Below are 24,158 nucleotides of genomic sequence, written 5' to 3'. Positions count from 1 at the left end.
TTTTCTAGAAAATAAATAAATACATTTACTAGAAAAAAATTGTAAATTCACTAGAAAAAATCATAGATTTACCAGAAAAAAGTAACAAATTTCTTAGAAAAAGTCTTACATTTTTTGATAGAAAAAAGTTATACATTTACTGGAAAAAAGTAATAAAATTCAATACATTTATGAGAAAAAAGTCACAAATTTATGAGAAAAAGTTATACATTTTCAATAAAAAAGTAATACATTTTCTAAAAAAAGAATTCATACATTCATCAGAAAAAAATAATACAGTTACAAGAAAAAAAGTTATACACTTACGAGAAAAAATTTATACATTTGCAGGAAATAAAGTTGTAAATTTATGAAGAAAAAAAAAAAAATGTACAAAAAAAATTACATTTGCGTGGAAAAAAGTCGTAAATTTTATGAGAATAGAACCAAAGTTGTGTGTTTATCAGAGCTGTGTTTAAGGTGAAAGACGTGCAGCATCTTGTGAAGCTTTATTTCCAGATCGGTGTCAAAAACCAAAATAATTTTGGACCTTTTGCCGACTCAAAATCAAATTATCAGCAGTGAGGCTGACTTTCCGGGGTTAATGTTGGTAATGCAGTTTCAAATAAAAAAGAAAGAGCTGAGACAGACGTCTGAAGGACCACCTCTTCAATCTTTATTCTACCCTTTCAGGTCACATACCCAGAAGCCCATTTTTTCTGGTGATCCTAATACTTTGTTGTATTTTTTCCACTTAATTAAAAAGATGAAATCTTTTCTTCCAGCTTAAACCAAAGTGATGACTTTTCCCTCAAATTACCATAAAATAATGCACGACACTTTAAACTCCATGGATCCGTCCGCTGTTCCAAACTTCCAATTTGCCGAGCAAATTGCAGCTCATTGATTCCCGTCTTTTTTCCCGATACTCCAGCCTCTTTCCTTCCTCCTCTGTCATCGGCTCACCCCACCTTCAGACCTCTGGGCGTCACATGACCTGACGGCGCAGCTTCCTGTCCCACAAATGCTCATTCAGGCTTTTTTTAAACAGTAAAACCAGGTTTCTGTTACACACTGGGATAAAAAGTCACTAAAGGTTGAGGTCCTCTAACATTTTCCATAAGTTTATTATTTGATGTGATGTTTTAGGAGATTTTTGATGAAAATTCAGCATCTGTTTGGGGGGGGGGGTGACCTTCTAGCACAAAGGACACCCTGTATTTTTACAGCACTTTCTCCCTCCCCTGCACATAGAAAGCTGGACTGAAACACAAGACGCTAAAGCTTTTCTCTCTGAGCTCCAGCTTACCAATATTTGTTTGCTGCTTTCTGTGAAGGCCTTCGCCCTCATGTCTTCCCCTCAGGCTGATAAAGTGCTCTGATAAGCTGCGAGGTGCTGGTAAGGAGTGGCTGGCCCTCAGCCCCCAGTGTGAAAAAGTGGAGGAAAGCAGAACAGAGGAGATGATGAGGCCCAGAAAAAAAAAAAAAAAAAAAAGCAGAATTAATGATGAAGTGGTCTGGGTGCCGTGTGTGTGTGAGGACTAATTCTGACCACCAGCTGTGGGCAGTCTGGGGGTGGCACAGCGTGTAGAAACGGGGGAGCCCTGCCATGTGTTTATGTTAACTAATGAGCTAATTACCCAACCCCTAATCTACCTCAACTTGTCTCATTTCACAGGAATGCTGCAGCAGTCAAACGCTTGCAGATTATGGGTCATTTCCTGACAGTTAAAGGTAAACTACGGCTGCAACAATTCCTCCACATCAGGCATTAAACCACAAAAAGCTGCTGCTGCTGCTGCTGCCGCTGCTGCTGCTGCTGCTGCTGCTGCTGCTTCTCCATTTGCCTCACAAATCCAAGATCACGTGACTTCAGTTTTACTTATTTTTTATTTCTTTTTTCATTGTTTTAGTGCAGTATGGTGGCAAAAAATGAAAATATTGCAATTATGAATCCAATATTAAGTTGGCATAAAAGTGAAAGAATCTAATATTGACAAGAGAGTTTGACCGCTTAACCTAAATTATAACAATGGCAGCGGAGAAAACCTGAAATAATGAACTTATTATTAAAAAAAACATTTAAGTTAAATAAAACATTTTACCTTATAAATCTTTATATTTTTGAATTGTAACTATTTTTTATTTTTATTTAGTGCATTTCAAGAAATCAAAACAAGAAAATACTAAAAAGACAAACAATATATATATATATATCTATATATATATATATATATATATATATTAGGGCTGCCACGATTAGTCGACTATAATCAACTATTAAAATAGTTGATGACTAATTTAATAGTCGATTAGTCGTTACTTTATATTATATGGAGTCAGAGTGTGGTAAAGTTGAAAGTTATAATGGCATTATGCTAGCTTTTTGGAATTTTTGGGGGATTAATTAAGGTTTTTTAGGCTGAGTTGGTGTTTAGCTTATTTCAGCAGCATGCTAGCTATTTTGGCTAATTAAGACTTTTTTTGTTTTGTTTTTCAGGCTATTTTTGGTGATTAGCTAATCTACATGCTAGCTGTTTTGGCTAATTCAGGTTTTTTTTTCGTTTTTTTAGGCTAATTTGGAGTGTAGCTAATATTTCAGCAGCATGCTAGCTGCTTTGGGTAATTCAGGTTTTTTTCCGTTTTTATAGGCTAATTTGGAGTTTAGCAAATATTTCAGCAGCATGCTAGCTGTTTTGGCTAATTCAGGTTTGTTTGTTTTTTTTTTCTTTTCGTTTTTTTAGGCTAATTTGGAGTTAGCTAATCTACATGCTAGCTGTTTTGGGTAATTCATGTTTTTTTTTTTCGTTTTTTTAGGCTAATTTGGAGTTTAGCTAATATTTCAGCAGCATGGTAGCTGTTTGATCTAACCTAGACTTTTTCTGTTTTTTAGGCTAATTTGGCATTTAGCCATTTTTTTTATAGCTGGTTATCAGCTTTAGTGTTTTCACCTATTAGCTTCAGTGATTTAAGCTATCAACTTCAGTGTTTTTAGCTATCAATTTTAGCATCATCAGCGGCCAAATTCAACTTACAGCAATCACACTAGCATTATCACAGGTAATGCTATAAGCCTAGTTTTTAGTTAGTTTAAACCTAATAATGGTTAGCTTTACATCCAGTTTGCGCATGACTCAATTAGTCGACTAATCATAAAAAATAATTGGTGATTAGTCGACTATTAAAATAGTCGTTTACATAAATATATATATGTATATCAAACTCTAAAAGATTGTGACTCGACAGAAAAATAAAAAAAAATACAAATTAAAAAGAAATATAAATACATATTATAATAAATGCATCCACATACACGTGTAAATGATGCCGTTTTAATAATTTTTAATCATAAATAAACACATTTTTCATATATATATTCAATACATGACATATTGAATTCATTAAATGTTAAGTTTACAAAAATAATAATTAATTGCTTGAAAAAGAAGGAAATAATCACAAATTAATATCACCAAACTTTTTGAGTTTGTTATGTATTAATTGATTAATAGAATATCATAAATTATCCAAAAATATAATATATAGAACCATACTGGCTTTACCCCGATTTCACCTGACACTAGGGATAGGCTCCAGCAGCCTCATGATCCTTAAAAAAATTGAGCAGGATTAGAAAATAAATGTTTATATAATAATAAAAAATGTGTTTATTTGTAAAAAAATGTATCTATATTTAATTAAAAGACAGATAATTTCGTTTCCATGGTAGATAAACAAATTTAACTGATTAATTAAATGGTTTGTATTTATTTATTACATTTTTGGGGGTTTTGGGCATTTATAGAACTATCCACCACTGTGATCTTACTGGTTAGCAACATTTAATGTATTAGACAGAAGTATTTGTGCACAAATACGTGTAAAAAAAATGTCTGGAAATTATGCATTTCCAAAAAAATATTACAATGCAACTAAAAAAACTACTTATCTCTAAAGAACAAAAGTCTCCTTTTTATTTTTGCTTTTTCTTTTAGATTCGCTCACTTACAAAATAGAAAAAAAACATAACTAACAGCTACTACTGAAGTAAGTCATTTATACCAATTTAGAATTCCCTGGAGGAACGTATTTTTCAGCCATAAAATCTGAGATGAAAGCCGAAGATTTTAGGGAAAACAGGCAAAAGTTGAAAGTACTTTTGGGGATGAAGTCAATGTAATGTTGAAGTCACACAGCATGGGAGGTCTCCATCCCCTCCCTCTGTGAGAGGTGTGAGCCGAACTCCCCCTCCCCTCCCTGTTCATCATCCTCCTCCCCTGGGGTGTGAGCAAGCCCCTCTGCTCCCCCTCAACAAGCTCCCATCCATCACTCCTAAGATTTCACTTTAATAGGTGGTCCTCTTCCTCTCCTCCCACAGCCTTATGGGAAAATCTGGCCAAAAGGGAGAGAAATTTCAAAGTGTGAAAAGTGGGCTTGTTTAGGTTGATGATCACTTTGTAAAATGATTGATTTTTACAGACGTTTTCATCCTAAATCTAAAAAAAACATGAATCAGAAAAAATAATTACCTCCCACTTTAGTTTGTCAATTATTTAGTAAATAAATATTTTAAGGAAAAAAGGTTCTGAATGTGGATAAAGAAACTTCACAAACATGTTTTCCCTTTGATTGATTATTTAATAAAAATGATAAAAAGAAATAAATGACTATGTTTGAGTCCTGATCAGGTTTTTTTTCAATCCAATACCAAGTGATTGATGATTTTGTAACATTTTAAGAGTGTAGTGAAAAAATTCATGTTGTTCCCTATTTTTAATTAATTAACATTATTTTATCATTTAACACTTAAATAGAGCACGTATGTTAAGTAGATATAACACTAGCTTCAACTATTACATAAAATATATGTTATTTATCAAATATAGGAGATAATTAATCATGAGAGAAAGTTTGATGACTTTAGCCTAAATATTTTCAGAACTATTGAGCATTTTTAACCAAAGATGATTGATATATTTATTTAAAATTCTTAAAAACTAATGAGGACTTTGTTGATGAGTATTCATGTCTGGCTGATATCAAAAGAGCCAGTGGTTTTATTTTATTTTTTTTAATGGGATTAATTTTATTTTTTTAATCTCTCAGTAATCAATTCTCTTAACTTATATTTCTCTCTCATAGAAATAATGAAGGAATATCAAAGATCAGCTCTACTTTTTTATTATTATTATTGACAAGTTAGACATTACAAAGCATCGTATATGTATACATGTGAAGACAAAGTTAAATTTAATTTAATCATTAGTAAAAGAGAAAAAGAAGAAAAATAAATGACATAAACTAAATTAAAATCAAGAAGCTACACCGATCAACCTCGTGATCGGATCGGGACATCGCCAGTTGTGTCCGAATTCCTTCGCGTTCGCCATTTTACGGTACTGTCTAATGATTGCTCGAAAAAGTTCCCAGAATCCTCAGCGAAAAATTATAGTGTTCATTGATGCTCACTAGATTGGCAAATATAGACCACAATGCATTGCGTTGGAAACATTTTGTTAAAGAAGAAAATAGTTTAAGTAATTTTTCAAATTAAACTATACAACTTTTCATCATCAGAGTACAGTGGATTCATAAACAGTCTTTGTAAAATGCTCATATTTATTAAGTTTTTACTTCTACAAATCGGTGACGTCAGATTTGCGTTATAAAAAAAAAAATTGCTTTTAAAATCCAGAACAATATAACCTTGAAGTATATAGTTTTTTAGTAGTTGGGGAGTAAATTTGGACTCAGTCTAATGATTCTTTGTTTATTCTGATCAACTTTAGCATTATGAGTCAGCAGGAAATCGTCTCTGTCACCCTTCAGCCCTTTGATACTGGAGATGTTCACTTCCTGTGGATCTGAATTCTTTGACCAGTTTTAACCTGGTTGGACCAGCAGCAGAACTGCACTCGTTTGATCTGGTTTAATCGCTTTTTACGCTTCTAATGTGCAGTCTCCATGTATTTAGACTCTATTATGCCATTGTCATTCACTTAAGTTAACTATTTATCTTTGTCGCATTTTATTATCATCCTTTGACCTTGTATTAAAAGCCCATTGAGGGACAAGAGCTGCGAATCAGCTTCTGCTATAAGTATGAAGGTATATATATATGTATGTATATAAATGTATACGAGCATCAAACGACTGCTTTGCTGTACGTCTATGTTTTTATATGTGTCCCTATTCAAATAAATAAATTCAATCATTCATGTTACCAGCGACATCTAAAAAAACATAAATTTTTTGACCATTCCCACAATAAACATGAATCCAGATTTACTTTGTAATTCCAAAAAAGCTGTTTTTTTTTTTTTTAAGTTAAATGCTTAAACAGTTGGAGAGTTTCAGTAGTCAAGAAAATGGAGCTAAAACTCCAGTTTTAAAGAGTAAAGAGAGATAAAAGCTTCCTTTGTAAGTTAAAATGTCCAATTTATTTTCAGTAACTTTCTACTGCTAAGATACAAATCTATTTATATTGAGTTGAAACCTGTTTTAAACATTGTGCTTAATCCAGAAGGAATTCATTTATTGTAAGATGAGAGAAAAATGGGTTGAGGTGTTTTTTGGTTCCTACTTTTAAAAATTTGAAAAGAAAAAAAAAAGAGCAATTATAATCTAAAAGGACATGAAATTTTCTAAGCCAACACATTCAGAACAAAAAGGAAGGAAAAAAGTGTTTGAGTGCGGGGTATCAGACTACGCAGTAATCTAGAAAAATTCTAATTAAATTATTACATTTAAGAAAACTGTGAAAAACCAAATGTTCACACAATTAATGTTAGTGTTGCTGGAAACGGGTTGAATTAGAAAAAAAATCTACTTGATTTGTTTAGATTATATATTATTTTCTCGTTGTATTTTCTGTTCGTTTGTTTCTTGTTTATTTATCTGCTTTTGTTGCTTTTTTCCAACCAGTTGACATATTATGGTTAAAGAGATAGATTTGGTTGTAAAGCTGGATTTATTTAGTTTAAAGGAGCAGACACAATAAGTAACTTGGTATTTTTACCAAGGACAGGAGTGTTGTGTGCTATAAAAATGAAATAAATAAACTAAACTAGTTTTGGTTAAAAATCAGTAATGCAAAATAAATTACAATTTTAATCGTTTTATACTCAGAATATATGTAGTTTTGACTTTATTGTTTAGTTTCTCTTGTTTCGGCGCAGTAGCCTCCTCACTCAAACAGGAGTCAGGTCGGTTGATATTTAAACGGCTTCTGTTTGTTTTTCTTCTTGTCCCGTGTGTGCCTGTGAGCCCAGTAAAAAGGCCTGTGTCCTTTTGAAGAGGATAGCATCAGGAAAGTAAAGGGGAAGGAAACTCTGCTTTGGTGTTTTATACATCAACGGAATGACTTCCCTCAAATAAAGACGTGTTCCATTCTGCCGCTCCGTCTGGAACAAGCTGCCGGCTTCCTGTCCTGAAACTCTCGGTGCGCTCGAACAATGCTCCCGGCCGGAATGGAGGAGATGTCACGTCTTGAAAAACCCGGCGTGTTGCTTTTGTGTTGACCGCGGGTTCAGGCTGAATCATATGTTTACAGTATTTGTGACATTTGAATGAACCTGCACGACTGTGGCACTCGGATTCATATAAATGGAGGAACAATGGACAGCAGCTTTTGAAGTGTCAGCTGGAACAAAAGGCCGAGATGAATCAGTCAGGAAGTCTCTTTAATCTCACTGAAGATGTTGCTGCACAATTCATTAACAAATGTCAAATTAATTTGTATTTATTTACTAATTCTGCCATGTCTGCAGCGTGGACAAAGGCTTCTCTTAGCCCCCCGTCTGCCGGGAGTCTGCCATGCAGAGTTTCTCACTCACACAGCCCCCTCATCAAATTACAGCCTGCTCCCTCCTGTCATGTTGGCAAACAAAGGTCTTAAAGCGCACTCCGAGTGTAATTGCCTCTAATCTCAGACATAATGTGCTCTTTCATGTCAGCTGGTCACGGAGAAAAGGGAGCTGTTGTTCTCTCCCACTTTCACTTTTGGAGGAGCTGTTAAAACACGGATTGTAAACTTTTGCTTTGAAGAATGACAGCTTTATTATAAGCAACTTTTATGAACATATACAAAAAAAGCATTTTTCTCATGATGGACTACATATATGGAGAAAATTAGGCTAAAAATAGCATCTTTGAGTATTTCTTTGTTTCAAATTTTTATGAATCAGTAGAAGATGAAAAGTATGAAAAAAACTTTTAGTTGTAGATAGTGCTGCCACGAACATTTATTTTATTAGTTGACTAATCGTAGATTATTTTTTCCGATTACTCAACTAATCAGGTAATGTGCAAAGTGGGTGTGAAGCACACATCTTAACCATCATTAGCTTTAAACTTACTAAAAACTAGATATTTTCACACTAGCATTATCGTGTGAATGCTGTAAGCTGAATTTGGCAACTGAAGATGCTAGTGATGATAGCTGAATATGTTGAAGCTAACTTCCAGGTAAAATATTAGTTAAATGCCAGATAGCCTAAAATTTGAAAAAAAAACCTAAGTTAGCCAGAAAAGCTAGCATGTAGCTGAAATATTAGCTAAACTCCAAAAATAGCCTAAATTAGCCAAAATAGCTAGCATTCAACTGAAATATTAGCTAAATTGGAAAACAGCCTAAAAAACAGAAAAAAGCTTAAGTTAGCCAAAACAGCTAGCATGTAACTGAAAGATTAGCTAAAGTACAAAATACCCTAAAAAACAAAAAAGCCTAAATTACTCAAAACAGCTAGCATGTAGCTAAATTAGCCTAAAAAAACTGAAAAAAAATCGTTAATTAGCCAAAACAGCTAGCAATTAACTAAACTTCAAAATAGCCTAAAATAGACCTTAATACATGCCAAAATAGTTCAAGAGGGTAGCATAATGCCATAACTTTACTACACTCTGACTCCATATAATATAAAGTAATGACTAATCGACTATTAAATTAGTCGAATAATCGTGGCAACCCTAGTTGTAGATGAGCTAAAAACAGTCCTGGGGCAGTATGCGGCCGTTAAACTATTTAATCTGGCCCGCAAAATGGGAATAAATAATAATGCTAATGCTTATTTTCCCTAAAACCGTGGTGTTTGCCTCATAGATGGCGCACTATACATACAATGACCTTTGTTTATGTGTGTTGGAAGACTTTTTGACATTTATGTATATTTTCTAAGTCCTACAGTCCTTTTTTCCAGATCATTCCAACACCACATGAATCCAGCATTTCTCGAAGTTTATGGTTTTCCCTGAAGATCATCAAACCATTGTTGCAGTTGGCACTAAAATGAGAACAACAGTCACAGTTTTGAAATACAAGCCCCCAAAATGTTCTATTTTACATGAAAAAGGAAGGAAAATTCTTCTTTCTGGCCTGTTTTTGTTCAAAAGTCACATATTGTCATATAGGATCGACCTAGTAAAACACTGCGATTAATCGTGATTAATCAAAATCCAAAAGTGTGATTAATCTGATTAATTTTTTTTAATCACCTGACAGCACTAGTTTTGACGCAAATTAAAATATGCAGATTGGATGTTTTTTTTTTCTCCAATGAGATGGATTACAAAACACCCCACGTATCTAAACCTGGTTCTGAGGTCAAAAAGTTTGTCCACCCCTGTTGTAGACAAATAGATCCATGTACGTCTTTGTTTTCCTTATATGAGCTAGCATCTGTCTCAAATGGCTGTAAGCTAGTGGGAAAGAGTGTAAATTAAGGTTAAATTCCCACCCTATTCCCCAACTACTAAAAAAAACTATATAGTGCACTGAAATTTAAAGGTGATTTGGAAACGATGCTCACTTCTTTTTTTTAGTTTTTCCAAACGCCGGGTATGACGTCACCGATTTTACAAAGTGAAAATAAAATCTATTACAACATTTTACGTTTATTTATGACTCCACTGTGTTCTGAGAATGAAAATGTGGTTGGTTTATTCAAAAATTGCATTTAAACATATTTGTTTTGTTTGAAATTGTTCGACCGCAATGCATTGTGGTCTATATTTGCTAATCTACATTGATGATAGGTAGTTTTTCGCAAAGATTTCTGGGAAATTTCTAGAGCAATCAATTTTGGAATTAGTAGATTCGGAGAACACTAGAAAATGGAGAACGCATTATATAGTGAGTAGGGGGGAATTCAGACACAGCTTAAGAGATTATGGGAAATGAGTGCAGGCTTCCTTCCTGCCTACAACTCAGAGGTGAATTTCTGATGAACTCCTGTCACTCTGTAGAAACTATATTTAAAAAGAATATATTTTTTTGGCTAAACGTGGCATAATAATAATTAAAAGACCGCTTAGAAGGCTTTTTTCAATAGATCAAAAGATGATTGGACTGGGATGCTAAGGCTAAAAACGGGTCATTTTAGTATTTCAAGAGAAAATGTAATGAAAACCTAGAGAAATGTCAATAGAAGTGTGGCGGTTCCTGGTGAGCTCCCCACCTTTGGCCTGAATTCTCTCTGTGGTAAGCATCAGGCAGTCTGCAGCTGGAAGTGTTTCTGCGGTTTGGCCAGGTGTCTCTCTGCACTGTCCGGGACAAGGCCCTCAGCGGGACCCGGGCTGAAGTCTGGGAGCAGGCTGGAGGCACAGAACAATCTGGCTGCCCCTCTGTGTTCTAAAATGTCCCGCAGACCCACCTGACTGGCGGTCAGCTGTAATTGATACAACACTCTTGAGCGCTGGAGGAGGAAAAAGAGAGAAAATTAAGATGTGTGCGAGCATGCTGGGAAGAGACAGGAGAGCAATAGAGCAGCGGAGAAAATGTGAGAGGAAGAAAATAGGGGAGAGGATGGAAATTTTGGTCAAAATCTTCTCCTGAGGAGAAATATTGGGCAAAAATATGGAGCACATACTTTAATATCGTTTCCAGGGGCTTTGGCAAGCAAGCCTATTTATATCTAAAGAAAAAACCCACAGTGTCTGAAATCTGTGCTGCTCTCAGTGGACCGTAGGAGCAGGGTAAGAGGAGATGCAGTGTTTCTAAAACCATTCAGCTGGGCTTTTTTAAGGGATCCAGCTGTGCGCCCTGGAGGTCCCGAGCTTTAACTGGGGCACAATCAGCACGGCGAGGCTGGGCCGAAGCCTCCAAACCTGGTTAGCCATGACCTGATGTTCCAGGAGCCTCGGTGAATTGATGGGCCCCAGGAGAGTCGTCACAAGGGCCAACGAACAATCACCCATTCATCCCTGCACCCCCAGCACGAGCTCAAACTCTCTGCAGTCTCACTAACTTTGCAAGCAGCCTTTTGTCGTTGAGTTTTAAATATTTCATTTCTGGTGCATTTTTTTCCCCATATAAATGTTCCAAAAATACAAAAATAAGTTTGATTTTTTTTTACCTCATCATCTGACAGACTGCTGTTACATCAGGCAGCTGAACCAGTCCAAACAACTAGACCGGGCCTTATGTGGACATAATGGATGTGTGCACAGTGTCCATTTGCCCAAAGCCATTTACCATGACTGCACTGGCTGAGTTTTCGACAACCTCAGTGCCTCTTGCTCCCTAAAATGAGGGCCTTGGAGGTCAGCGGAGCATCAGTTACATTTTTGAGCAACTTACACCACTCGGTTATTTATAGAGCAAAAGCAAATATACAATCGAGGCAGAGCGGTGGCCTGGGTAGGCGGCAGGTTAAACCCGGGAACATCTGTCCTTTCAAAGGCATCTCCTCGTTGGTATGCTCAGAATCCACTCCAGGGGTGTTCAATAGTAGTCAGAGAGCTGGCACGCTAGTCAAAACAAAGCTGAAGAGGGGGGAGTCAAGAACCTTATCCAAGCCCAGTCTTCCATGTCCCGATGTACAATACATGTCGGCAGTAAAGTCACCTGACTCCAGAAAGTACCGGCTCGGTTTCACTGTGGAGACGACCTTCTCCTTAGAGGGGAGAAAATACATACAAAGTTCCAGAGAATAAAAGCAGTGGTAAAAGTCTAAGGATAGCCCAGAAGCAAATTTATGATCAGTGTGTGAGCGAGCTATGGAAATAGAACAGATTTAGACTGGAACACACATTTTTCTACCATTAACTTTGTCATTTTTTTTTTATTCAAACACTAAGGTGATACTCGAAATCTGGATTCTTTTTCTGTTTTACTTTTTTTTTTTTTTTTATGAAATGAGGCAAACTTGAGAAGTTTTGGGTGTTTTGTGTTTGTGAGTCTCATTTAAAGTCAAAGTTTAGCTCTTTACATCTGAAACTTTTTTTTTTTTAATAAAATCAATAGTCCTTACTAATTTTTAATAAAATCAATAGTCCTTACTAATCCATCTCTTTTATTGTCATTGACAAACATATAACCTTCCCATAGAAGAGCTTTCTTAATATACTCAACATATTAATTCTGAAAGTAAATTATTCTTTGAGTCTTTATAAATGTTCCAATAATGTCCTTAAATTTGTATGACATTTGGCTCTTTTGTTGTGAGTCCCATTCTTGCATTTATACTGTTTCCACGTCTCTATTGCTGCATAAAACAACCAGAAACATGTATTCTGATCATATTCTGTCTAATTAAAGAGCTGGAGATTTAGCCTAAAACTGCTAAAAACAATTGCGGTAGAGGTTTTTTTTCTTTTTTTGCTGCGTTCCTGGTGTGTTTTGCTTTCTCAGCCACGCGTTGCTGAAAAAGCACGAGAACTTTGAGGATGAATAGCAGACTAAATAAACTCACTGAAAGCAGCAGTATCACATACTTGAACTTGTTAAGGAATGATTCAAAGAAGAATGTTTTTAAAGAGGTCGCCACTTGTTTTTACATGTTTTACGATTTTTCCTGAACTAATGATTAAATTAATAAAATACGTATTCTGGGTGTTTTTCAGTAGCGAACTGTTAAGAGATTAAGCCAGCATGGCTTCATTCTCTCTAAAAATGTGCTGGAGGTGACTGAAGAAAAATCTGGCATCTTTGGAGAACAACTTACCAGAATGTATAATGTCTGTTGCTCACTAAATTGTGTTTATGTCTTTTAAGCAACAGTGGCTGCTAATTTAATTTCACTATAATTACATATAAGTGAGTGGGATATAAATAAAGTTAATTTAAAAACCCACAACTTACTTAAAATACTTATTTTTTCTGGTTTCCTGTTAGTTTTGAATATATACTTTATTTTGAAGCAAAGATGTGGATCTGATATTTAAGAACAGATTACAAGCTTTCACTAGGAATTAGCTAAAATTATGAACATATGATAAATAAATTATAACCTCTACACACTTTTAAGTCTGGCTTCTGTAAATTTAAACTTGTAGTAACAAAAATGCTACTTTTGCTGTTTTTAGACTAAATTAATATAACATTTTCCGGTAAAATAATATAATACATCACACACACGTATATATTTAAACTTCATAATAATATAAAAATCTAAAAGGAAATAAAAAAAATGTGTGACTTTTTTGTTTCTACAAATTATATATATATATATATATATATATATATATATATATATATATTAAGGAATGCAGTGGAGGCCTGATACGTCCGAGACTTAGCGAAAAATTCCTTCTTCGCGGGGTGTAATTAATTTGCGTTAATAAATATTAACGTCTGAATTCTTTTGACTACATTCACATATATTATGTATTTAGATAGTAAGTATATATATATATATATATATATATATAATGTATATTTGAGTGTGTGTATGTATATACATATATATATATATATATATATATATATATATATATATATATATATATATATATGCATGCACCCTATTATCTACATATATAAATTATGTATTTATATAGTATTTATATATATGTGTCTGTATGTATGTAAGTATGTGTGTATATATATATATATATATATATATAAACGTTCACATCCCTAGCGTCTACATGTATACTTTATGTATTTAGATAGTGTATGTATGTATATATATATATATATATTAACGTTTACATCCCTAGGGTCTACATATATAATTTATGTATTTAGATATATATATATATATATATAAACGTTCACATCCCTAGCGTCTGTATGTATAAATTATGTATTTAGATAGTGCATATATATATATATATATATATATATGTATTTTTTTTTTTATATAAGTTTCATAAAGTCATAAACCAAAACTGACTGAAAATATGAGTCAAAATCACAGTAAAATTGTACCGCCACAGATCACGGCATCATGAAAGGAAAAGAGCTAACAAAGTTGTAAGATGAGAAATGGCCCTATAATTTCATTTTAAGACCAGAGGAAGCTGTAAGCCCGAACCCGATCATTTAGTTGGCATAAAATAAACACCAATCCCTTAAGTGTCAGATCTGGCCTCACAGCGTCTCACTGTAAATAACGACGCTCGTGGCCGTGAGCACAAAGATTCAAGGTCAGGGTAAGTGTGTAGCAGTCTTAATACCCCAAGCTCTCTCATTCTGTGAGAGTTAATTATTAAGGAGCCAGTTCAGTTCATATCCCTACTTATTAAATTTAAACCGTCTCAAAGCATGAGATGATACAAGACGCACATTTGTAAGCCTGATGTCAGATTGAGAAGCTGCAGGTTATGACTTGTCAAGTAATTCCACATTGAGCAAGGACTGAATGATTGCTGCCGCTCTCATAAATCTTAACGCTAAGACTGGTTGACCTCTGAATGAAAACTGTTGTTTCTGACGGAAAACAGTAGCTTTAATTGTTGGAGGGGGGCTAGAGTAACGCGCCGCACACAGAGACGTCTGCAGGATTTCCATTGAAGTGAAACACGATATCTGACACATGTCGTGGAATTTCTATTCTTCATCTGCTTCGGATCGCCTTTGATGCCGCGCCAAAACTGACAATGTAATAAGCCCTGAGGCATCCAGGCTCTGTTGATGAATCTCACCCACTCAGTTAGTGATTTTACAAGCGAGAGCAAATATTGTTTAACACCCAATTTGATCAGATTCCTCGTGAATGTTTGTTTTGCAACAATAATCCAGCTCTCCTACTAATGTTATCCTGTTTTATTGAAAATAATACGTTTATTTTTGCCCTCTTTGTGTTCATTTTTTAGCAGAAACTGGGCTTATTTATCATTTAATAAATAAAACAGAAGCTTTCTGAGCAATTGCAGTTATTAAAGATCCACCTTCTAACCTTGAGGTCAACACCAATATTGTTAGTGTCGGGCGAGTACAAGTGAATGGTGTTATTGTAAAACATATTAAAAAGTATTGAGACTGCTCATTAAAAGGAGGTTCTTTTCGTCAACTTTTTCTGCCTCGCCATAAATTAATGTTCTCCTCTTAAAAGTGAGGGGGAAAAAAAAAAAAACTTTTTCTGCTGCCAGACTCCTCGCTCATGGCATTGACCGTGCAACGCACCAAATATTTAGAGTAATAGCTGGTTACTGTGCTATCACTGTCACTACATGGCTGTCAGGCTCTGCCCTGCAGCTAATTAAAAGGGTTTGTTTGTTTGCACCCTGAGAGCAGACTGGAACAGTCAGGCGTGAGGGGCATGACGGGTACGCCATGCATCCTTAAATCACTCCCCTGTGCCAAAACGCTGACACCACAACAAGTTATTTAAAAATTAATTATCTTTGATAAGAAGTTCTACTTTACCCTCAAACATTTTATAGAAAATACATTAAAATCTTATTGCAAAAAAAAAAAAATACTTACAGTATTGTGCAGATCATGATGCATTTCTCTGTTGTCAAGGGTCATGTCTGCTTAGTTCTAGTGATGTTTCACCGTCTGGACATCCTGACAAATGACACTAAGATGGAACTGACAAGGAATAACAGACATGTACATTTTAATTGTGCAGCAGTGGAGCTGGGGGTGTTGTGGCTCTCTGCTGCCACCTGTCTGCCCATCAGGATGTACAGATTCTGCTGAGTAATGCCAAGGGCTGATTTCGCTGTTTGTTCTTTAGTTTATATATAAAACTCTTAAAAAAGCAACATTTCACAAACACTACTGCTGTTTATTTCATATTTTTACACTTTCAAGCATTTAAGCAATTAACCTGATGATTGATGCCAACACGATTGCTCCCACTCACTAAAAACAAGCCAGGATTACAATAATTAATCTTTTAGGAGACTACAGCCTAAATTACATGGCCTGTAAGACTCAGATTACAAAGAGGCAGCGCTCAAAGGGAACAAGAACGGCAATGAAACGTCTTTCCCCAACCAGATCTCTTGAAAGTTTCATGTGCTGAGTGAGAGTCTGCCCCGCATGACTTGATGGCCCAACAGGAAACAATTGCAACTCTAATATAAATAGTAATCAGGCCCTGAGTAAACCGTTCGGCAGCTCAATTTCAAAATACACAACAATCAATTAGAGAATGGATTTCCTTTCAAATGCACGAACCAAATCAAAGCGTCGCAGGAAACAAGTTAAAAGAAAACTACAGTTTGTTATTCGTCAAACTGAGGATCAACTTCAGATTTTTATTCATTTTAATTGTGTTTATATTGCAGTGATTCAGATGAAATGATTGATCATCCAACCATTATAAATAGGACAATTTCAGTTATTTATTTGTTTGCTCAAGTATCAGCTGAGCTAACTTTCTGAACTGCTTCATCTGCACGATCAGAATCCATTTTCTTATCATTTTTTATCCATTACAGCTGTATTAGGCTTTAAAAAATTGGTTGTTATACATACAGGATTGCTTATTGCTGGTTTTATATGCACTTCACTTAAAGTCCCACTCCAACTATATTTTTTTCTATTGTAAAAGAATTACCAAATGAATTTTAATTATAATTATGGAGTTTTTAGCAAAAATCAAAAAGCTTGTGTCATTTTTAAGACGTATTTTCTAGAGTACAGCGGGAGCTCATTAGAAATCTGCTTCTGGTTTGAAGGCAGGACTGTTGCAACAGAAGTAAGCCTACGTTGAAATCCCAGCATTCCTTTGGTTACACACTCTCCCGTTCAGGGGTGGACTTACCATTTGGCAAAGGTAGGCGATTGCCTGTGGTCCCCAACACTCTGGGGCCCCGAGCTGAGCGCTTAAAAGTGTTGAAAATAGGGGTGTCCAAATTGAGGGCTCGAGGGTCGGTGTCCTACATGTTTTCCAACCAACTTGATCCAGGTAATCAACAGCAGATAAGTTCTGGAGGCCAGCCCTAAAAGCCTAGATTTGGACACCCCTGGTCTAAAATATTTTTGTACTAAGTAATAAGTTGTACACCAATCATTATCAACCTCACCTCTGTCATTAAAAAAAACCGAAATGGCATAAGTGTCATGTAGTGTTGCCAAAATCAATTATTTTAGTAGTAGACTAATCACCAATCATTTTTTTCCGATTAGTCAACTAATCAGGTAATGCATAAAGTGGATGTAAAACCCACAGCTTAACCATCATTAACTTTAAGCTAGCTAAAAACTATACATTTACACAATAGAAATATCACAGATAATGCTATTGAATGACTGTAAGCTGAATTTGGCCACTGAAGATGCTAGTGCTGATAGCTGAAGATGCTGAAATTGATAGCTGAAAACACTAAAGTTGATAGACAGCTAAAATATTTGTTAAATGCCAAATTAGCCCAAAAAATTAAAAAAGCCTAAGTTAGCCAACACAGATAGCATGTAGCTGCAATATTAGCAAATAGCCTAAATTAGCCAAAATAGCTAGCATTCTGCTGAAATATTCGCTAAACTCCAAATTAGCCTGAAAAAAACACCCAAAAAAGTAAATTAGCCAAAACAGCTAGCATGTGCTAAAGTATTAGCTAAACTTCAAAATAGCTAAACAGCAGTATTTATTCTTGTTTGTCCCACTCTGCCAGCATCACTGAGCGTTTTCAACATTGCCTTGATCTTTAGTTTCATCTGACCCTGCTTCATCTGCCGCCTGCCCTGACCCTCGCCTGGACCCTGATCACTCTGGTTGTTCTCTGATGTCCTCATGTTCATGCTTGACCCTAATTTAGCTTTGTGGACATTTAGCTGTGCTTCATGCCTGTTGTCCTATTTGTGCCAAATAAAGCTGCTGCACTTGGATTCAGCCATCTTTGTGATAATAAGATCGGTCATGGGACAGTGTTTTGTCCTCCCCATGTTCATTTTTATCCTTAATATCGCTGTATTTCCTGTTGAATTGCAGCGCAGGCTGCAAGGTCTGCCTCATGGCAGTTTTTAAATTATTTCCGTTTTTAAATGCTCTTCAAAACAATTGGATTCTTGACAGTGATTCTGTCTACAATTGGACCAATGAAGAGGTTATTTGGTGTTTTAATAAAGTGTAGGAATAAAAATAAAAACATCGACAGAATTACCGCAAAAAGCCCCATTTTATTTTTCGCCTTGGGCCCCAAAACTGCTAAGTCCGCCACTGCTCCTGTTAGCTTCCTGCTGCTCACAATCCCAAGCTAACATTAGCCAAAAAAAAAAAAAAAAAAGCGAGCAATATTGGAGCTATCCAGCCATACATTTTGAGCTGGATGCTTGGATGAGAAAAATGAAGACAATAATGGATCTGCATGTGGGTGGAGAATTGTAGTTGTTGCATCACAAACCCTAGCTTTTTCAAACCTCGGATTTTCATCTGCTCCTGATTCAACACAATTAAAATAAAAAAAATTCAGAACGTTATAATCTTAAATTATTATATATATGTCCTCCATCATGAGAAAGATGCTACAAGAACATATTAAAAACACAATTTTCTTTTGGGTGGGCTTTTAAACTCGGACTGCTTCCCAGGCTGCAAGAAGAGCTGCATCACCTGCATCCAGCTACAAACCAAAAACAGATTGCAGCATTGCCCTGGAGGAAAATTTTGTCTAACAAAAGAAAAAAACCTATTAAACTAAATAGCAAAGGGCACATTTTTAAGAGAAATTCTCCTTTGCCCAATTCATAGACCCTGTGCCAGAAAGCACTGACACAGTAGTAGCTAAGAATGTTGTCTGAGCATGTGACAACATTTCCCAGACTACCAAACATTGAAAACAGACCAAAGAGGCAACATATTGCACTGATTTAGTCATTTGACAAATAGCTTTGGAATGAACACCCTTGTCCAGTCTTCTGTAAGTGGTTGCCATATAAGTAGAGGATAAACCGAAACACGGGTTCTTATTTTAGAAACAGGAAATGAGGCAATCGCAGGAGACAAACTTATCACATGTAAGGTGATAGTTGAAACCACAGGGACAAAGTCTTAGAAAATGATGATTTTGCTCTGTAGTTTCTGTTAGGATTTGAAGGGAATCTTGTGTTATGTCACTGATTTTTTTTTCCTTTTTATTTGGGAGATTTGTTCCACTTTGCAGTACTTTGCAGATCCGATACTTTAATTTTCACCACCAGGTAGTTGAAATCCCACTCCGATCATCTTTTGATGTATTTTAAAAGCTTTCCCAGTGGTATTTTAGTTATAATTACTTTGTTTTTAGCCTAAATTAAAAAACTTTTGTCATTTTCTAGGCCATAATTTCTGCAAGGCGGCAGCATTTCATCAGAAAATATCATCAGAGTTGTGGGCGGGACTTTTGGTGTTTTTCTGATTTTTCATCATCTCTTTGATTTCACTCCCTCCTTGCTTACTGCTCCTCACAAGTGTTTGTAAGCAATAACTACAAGCCTTCTCAAACTGCATTTTTTAATCTGCTCCTAATTCACAAGAACTTGCCTAAATAAATACATAGAAACACTGTTTTAATCTTAATTTTCTTTTTATATGCCCTATATCATAATAGAAATACAGAAAGTAGTTGAGTAGTTCTCTAAAAATTGTGCTTTTGATGTTTTAAACATATTCTTGTGGCATTTTTCTGATAATAAAGGACATATTTTAAGCTGAAAATAACATTTATTGAAAAGACTAAAACTACATTTTTAAAACTTTGAAAACCTAACTTTTTATATAATTAAGATATATAGCATTAGCTGCAATAATGCTAGTATGAATGCTGTAAGCTGAAAACGCTGAAGCTGACAGCCAGCTAAAACAATAGCTAAATGTCAAATTAGCTTAAAAAAAAAAAAAAAAAAAAAAAACTTTCAGCTAGCATGCAGCTGGAATATTAGCTAAACTCCAAAACTAGCAAAAAATAAAAACCTGAAAAAAAGCCTAAATTAGCCAGAACAGCTACCGTGTGGCTGTAATATTAGCTAAACTCCAAAATAGCCTAAAAAATCATAGTAAATGTAAAAAAATAGTCCAGAAAGTTAGCATGATACAATTTTTTAAAAATGTCACTTTTTAACATAATTATAAATAATGAAAAGGCAGGAATATTATTCCAGAATAGATTAACTTAAACATTCAATAACTATTAAAAATTTTCTCTCCATAAAAATATATTCTGCCAGAATAATACAAGTTAATAACAAGCACAAGATAACATCAGGGCATTAATAACAAAAAAATTAATGATCTGGAGGGCCAGATATAATTACCCGGAGGGCCGGACCCGGCCCCTGGGCCTTGACTTTGACACATGTGTAGTAGGCAGTCCACAATGCTCCTTTCTAATACATCTGCATATAAACAACTAGATTCATGTACGTCTTAGTTTTAGCTGGTATCTGGCACAAAAACTTTACTGCTTGTAGCTCCAAAATTGGACCGCTAATGTTAGGTTGGTGTTGTGAGAGGTTTGTAAGCTAGCACGCGAGACTGTAAACAGGTTGATGATGTGAAGTAAGGGTGTCAGAAGTCAGTGCTCTACTTCCCCCTCTGGTCTCCAGAGTACAAAACACTACATCTCCCAGCAACCCCAGCACAAACTTTCCGGATGCTGCTCGTTGATAATCACTTCATGTTACTTAAGTACTGCATAGAGCCTCACTCAGTGCGAAGTATTGTTTGTGCTGCCCTGCCTGCATTACTGAGCGTTTCTATCAAGAGTTGATCTTCTGTGTACTTGACCCTAGGTTTATCTCTGATTGCCTGCTACCTGCCCTGACCCTCGCCTGAACTCTGACATCTTTAGTCTCTTCTTTGATGCTCCCATGCTCGTATTGATCCTGATTTTGTCAGATTTGGTCTGAACTAATAAACCTGCAGCATGTGGAACCTGCTGTCTGCCTGTTTGTGACAAAGAGAGGTTTTACTCCACACCGACAATCCTGTCTACAATTCAGAGGAAAATTTCCAACTCTTGCAGCACAAGTTTTTTTATTTTTGCCCAAAAAAAAAACATGATCACAATTAAAAAAAAAACACTGAGAACGTTTTTACAATCGATCAAGACTATCAGAGCGGGCTTTGACACAAGATAATGACTTTTTTATGTAAACATTGAATATTTTTTGAGGGTTTTTTGCCTTTTGACCATTGTGCTGAGTTTCTCCATCAGATTGTCAAGAAGGGCGGAGCAAACAGGATGAGTTTCCATGGCAACACATGCAAACAAGACTTAAGGAGATTTGGAGTCATAGATTTTTAGATATTAAACAATCGGTGTACGGTTCTTTATTGTGTCTTCAGAGTTTGAGGGAATTGGACCACAGATCTGTTGAGATTTCATGAATTTTTGGGTGAAAGGGCTTTGTAAATTAGTGATTAAACTATCATCCCCAGATCTCTGATGATATACCTCAGGTCACTTTCGCGTGGAACTTTTGTCTGACGCCACGATCCCGGCTCGCAGACCACTTTTTTTATATAACTCTGTGACCCCACAGGCCCCAGACGGTGTGCCGACTTGTTTATTGGAGCACTTTGCTTTCATAGAGGCTTTTCCTGTTCATCACTGTACGCATTGTGCTAAAAAAGATGACTTCTATCAGCAGGGACGAAGGGTCTGAGGTGGGAAAGGGCAAAGCCGAGTAAATAACAAAAGGAGTGAACATGAGATAAGGTGTCAGACAAAGAGATAGAAAGTTTTGGAAAAAAAAAAAAGTCAGCCATCGCCGGGCTCGTTCATCACACACATAGGTCAAGCGGGTGTGAGGCATGAGCTGGCAGAGAGTAAAGAACAGGGGCTGGTGGGAATATGAGTGGGGCCATAGGAAGTGCTGCCTGGAGGAGATAACAGTGTGTGAATGTGTTTGTGTGAGTGTGATGGAGAGGAGAGCAGGCGGTCGATTTGAGGTATAGAGAGAGTAGCGCTGTCCTTAGCCCTGCCCTGCTTTCCTCTATTCACTACCCACATCCTGTCTGTGCGTGTTCCTCAATGCTTTTTAATGAGTCACCAGTGAATCCCCCTCTGTCCGGCTTTCATACAACATGTCAGGCAGGAACGAGTGAAAGGAAGAGGAGGAGAGGCCCCACATCAACAGATCAGGCCCTGGAGGTGGTCGCTCGTTTTTTTTGTTTTGGTCGGCATGGAAACGGACCATTGATTAAAGGTTATGAACTGTGTATATGAAGCAGCAAAGCTTGTTTGTTAAAAAAAAAAAAAAAAAAGTTTTTTAATGCCATAAACAGAAAAAAATCATATGCTATGTACACCAGGCATGTGATACACGTTCTTGATATAGCATATGGTGTTCACGCGACCTTTTCCTATTGCACGTAGTCAAAACTTGGTGTAAAATGTCGAAGGTAATCTCACCAATCTTGCTCCAGGCTTTCTCTTTGGTAGCTCTATTCTAATATGTGACTAATTTGGTGACACATCATTCCAGTCAGGCAAAAACCACAATTATTAATTTCTCCTCAACAGTCAATTTTCAAAGGGTTGACAGTTCCATGTTTACAGACTTTTCATTGAAAGTTGCAGCGGTAGTCTGCTTTTCCACACTTACTAAAGACCCACTTAGATCAAAATTGTGTTTTTGTGGCATTTTTCTGATGACTGAGGAAATATGTTAAGAAAATTAAGGTCAAAATTATATTTTTAAATATTCCTTTTTTCAAGTTATTGAGAATCAGGAGCAGATGAAAAAAAATGCCTTTTTTTATGGTCCTTTTTTGGTGTGTTGCCTAAGTTTTGGATTTCACGTGTATCCTCTGATACTCTCAATTCACCACTTTGATGTCTCTTGTGTACATCTCTACACAAGTGGCTGTTTCCTGGAGACTTTCCACATTTTAAACTCTTTCATATAATTGTCACTTTTTAAAAAATTAACAATTTATTATTTTATTTTTTTATTTATCATTCTTTTATCCTGTGTAAAACCCCATCTAGGGACAAGTGCTGCAATTTAGCTTCTACTATGAGCATTATTGTAATGGGCATGGGACTATTGGTTTTTATATCTGTCCCTATTCAAATAAAATACATTTATTCATTCATTAAAACTACCCTGTGCATCTGGCAGTATCCTCGTTCCTGTTACCATCTGAGCTCCAGGACACTGCATTAATCTTGCCCTCAGTGTGCTCCTCCTCGGGTTGTCCAATACATCTCCTTCTGACATGACAAGAATTCATGTCGCCCACCCTAACACCATTCAAAAACCAATAAAAATACATAAATACACCCTGTAAAATCTGATCTATACTCTTACTTTTGATCACTGGAGTCAATAGAAAACCCCCCCCCCCATGCAGTCTCATTTGAAATGGAAGATGGGAATTCATTTCAAACTGACAGCAACTCAGTTTAACACTAACCAGGTTTGATAAAACACCTAAAAATCTGCTTTTGTCTTCAGATGAGCTCTGTAGTAGCCACTAAAAAGACATTTAAGGATGTTTTTTTTTTAAAGATCAATCCCACCCTGGCTCGACCGTACCATGTTCCCTACTGGAATTATCAATATCCGGTTCAGGACTTAATATCAAATATTAATAGATTCAGGCTATTTTAAAAACTATTTTTATTTTAAAAACATAGCTTCTGCATTGAGAAAGATAAGTTTACGGTGATGAGGCAAACCATCACATAGTCATTTTAAACAACAGACACATGAAATTCAATTAAGAAAGATAAACTTTTTCTTAGCACGGTAATTCAACAGCTTGTTTTCTTGATGTACAACAAAAAGGGCTTTCTTTTGATTTTCCATTTTTGCTTTTGTTTACTGTGTTTTGCCACTGCAGCTTCACTTGTTCAGCCTTAACAAGCAAGTCAAAGTAGTTAGCTTTTGTGACTTAATTTAATAAAAAAACAGAACATTTTACCTAAATTTTCATAAAAATTCTTCAAAAGTCTTTTTTTAAATAAGACATAATTCAAAAAAACATCAACTAAAACCTAAAACTCATCATTCATTTAACTTGTGTATCATGTTCCCTTTGCTGGTGCTTGGTATCTTTGTATTTAAATGAGCTTGA

The 24,158-nt window shown here is 35.7% G+C and overlaps 1 long non-coding RNA gene across 1 annotated transcript; it reads right to left on the bottom strand.

Moving 5' to 3' along the window:
• Positions 1-3,095: 3,095 nt before the first annotated feature.
• LOC112147477 lies at positions 3,096-16,377 on the bottom strand. The gene is made up of 3 exons (XR_002919461.2): positions 15,629-16,377; positions 10,434-10,670; positions 3,096-4,371 (listed from the first exon to the last, which is right to left on the bottom strand). It is a non-coding gene; the product is annotated as an uncharacterized LOC112147477 (long non-coding RNA).
• Between the last annotated feature and the right edge of the window lie 7,781 nt (positions 16,378-24,158).

Source organism: Oryzias melastigma, linkage group LG17 (assembly GCF_002922805.2).
Source record: "Oryzias melastigma strain HK-1 linkage group LG17, ASM292280v2, whole genome shotgun sequence".
NCBI lineage: Eukaryota > Metazoa > Chordata > Actinopteri > Beloniformes > Adrianichthyidae > Oryzias > Oryzias melastigma.
Note: the sequence above shows the minus strand (reverse complement) of the source record. Positions and strands in the feature narration are given on the sequence as shown.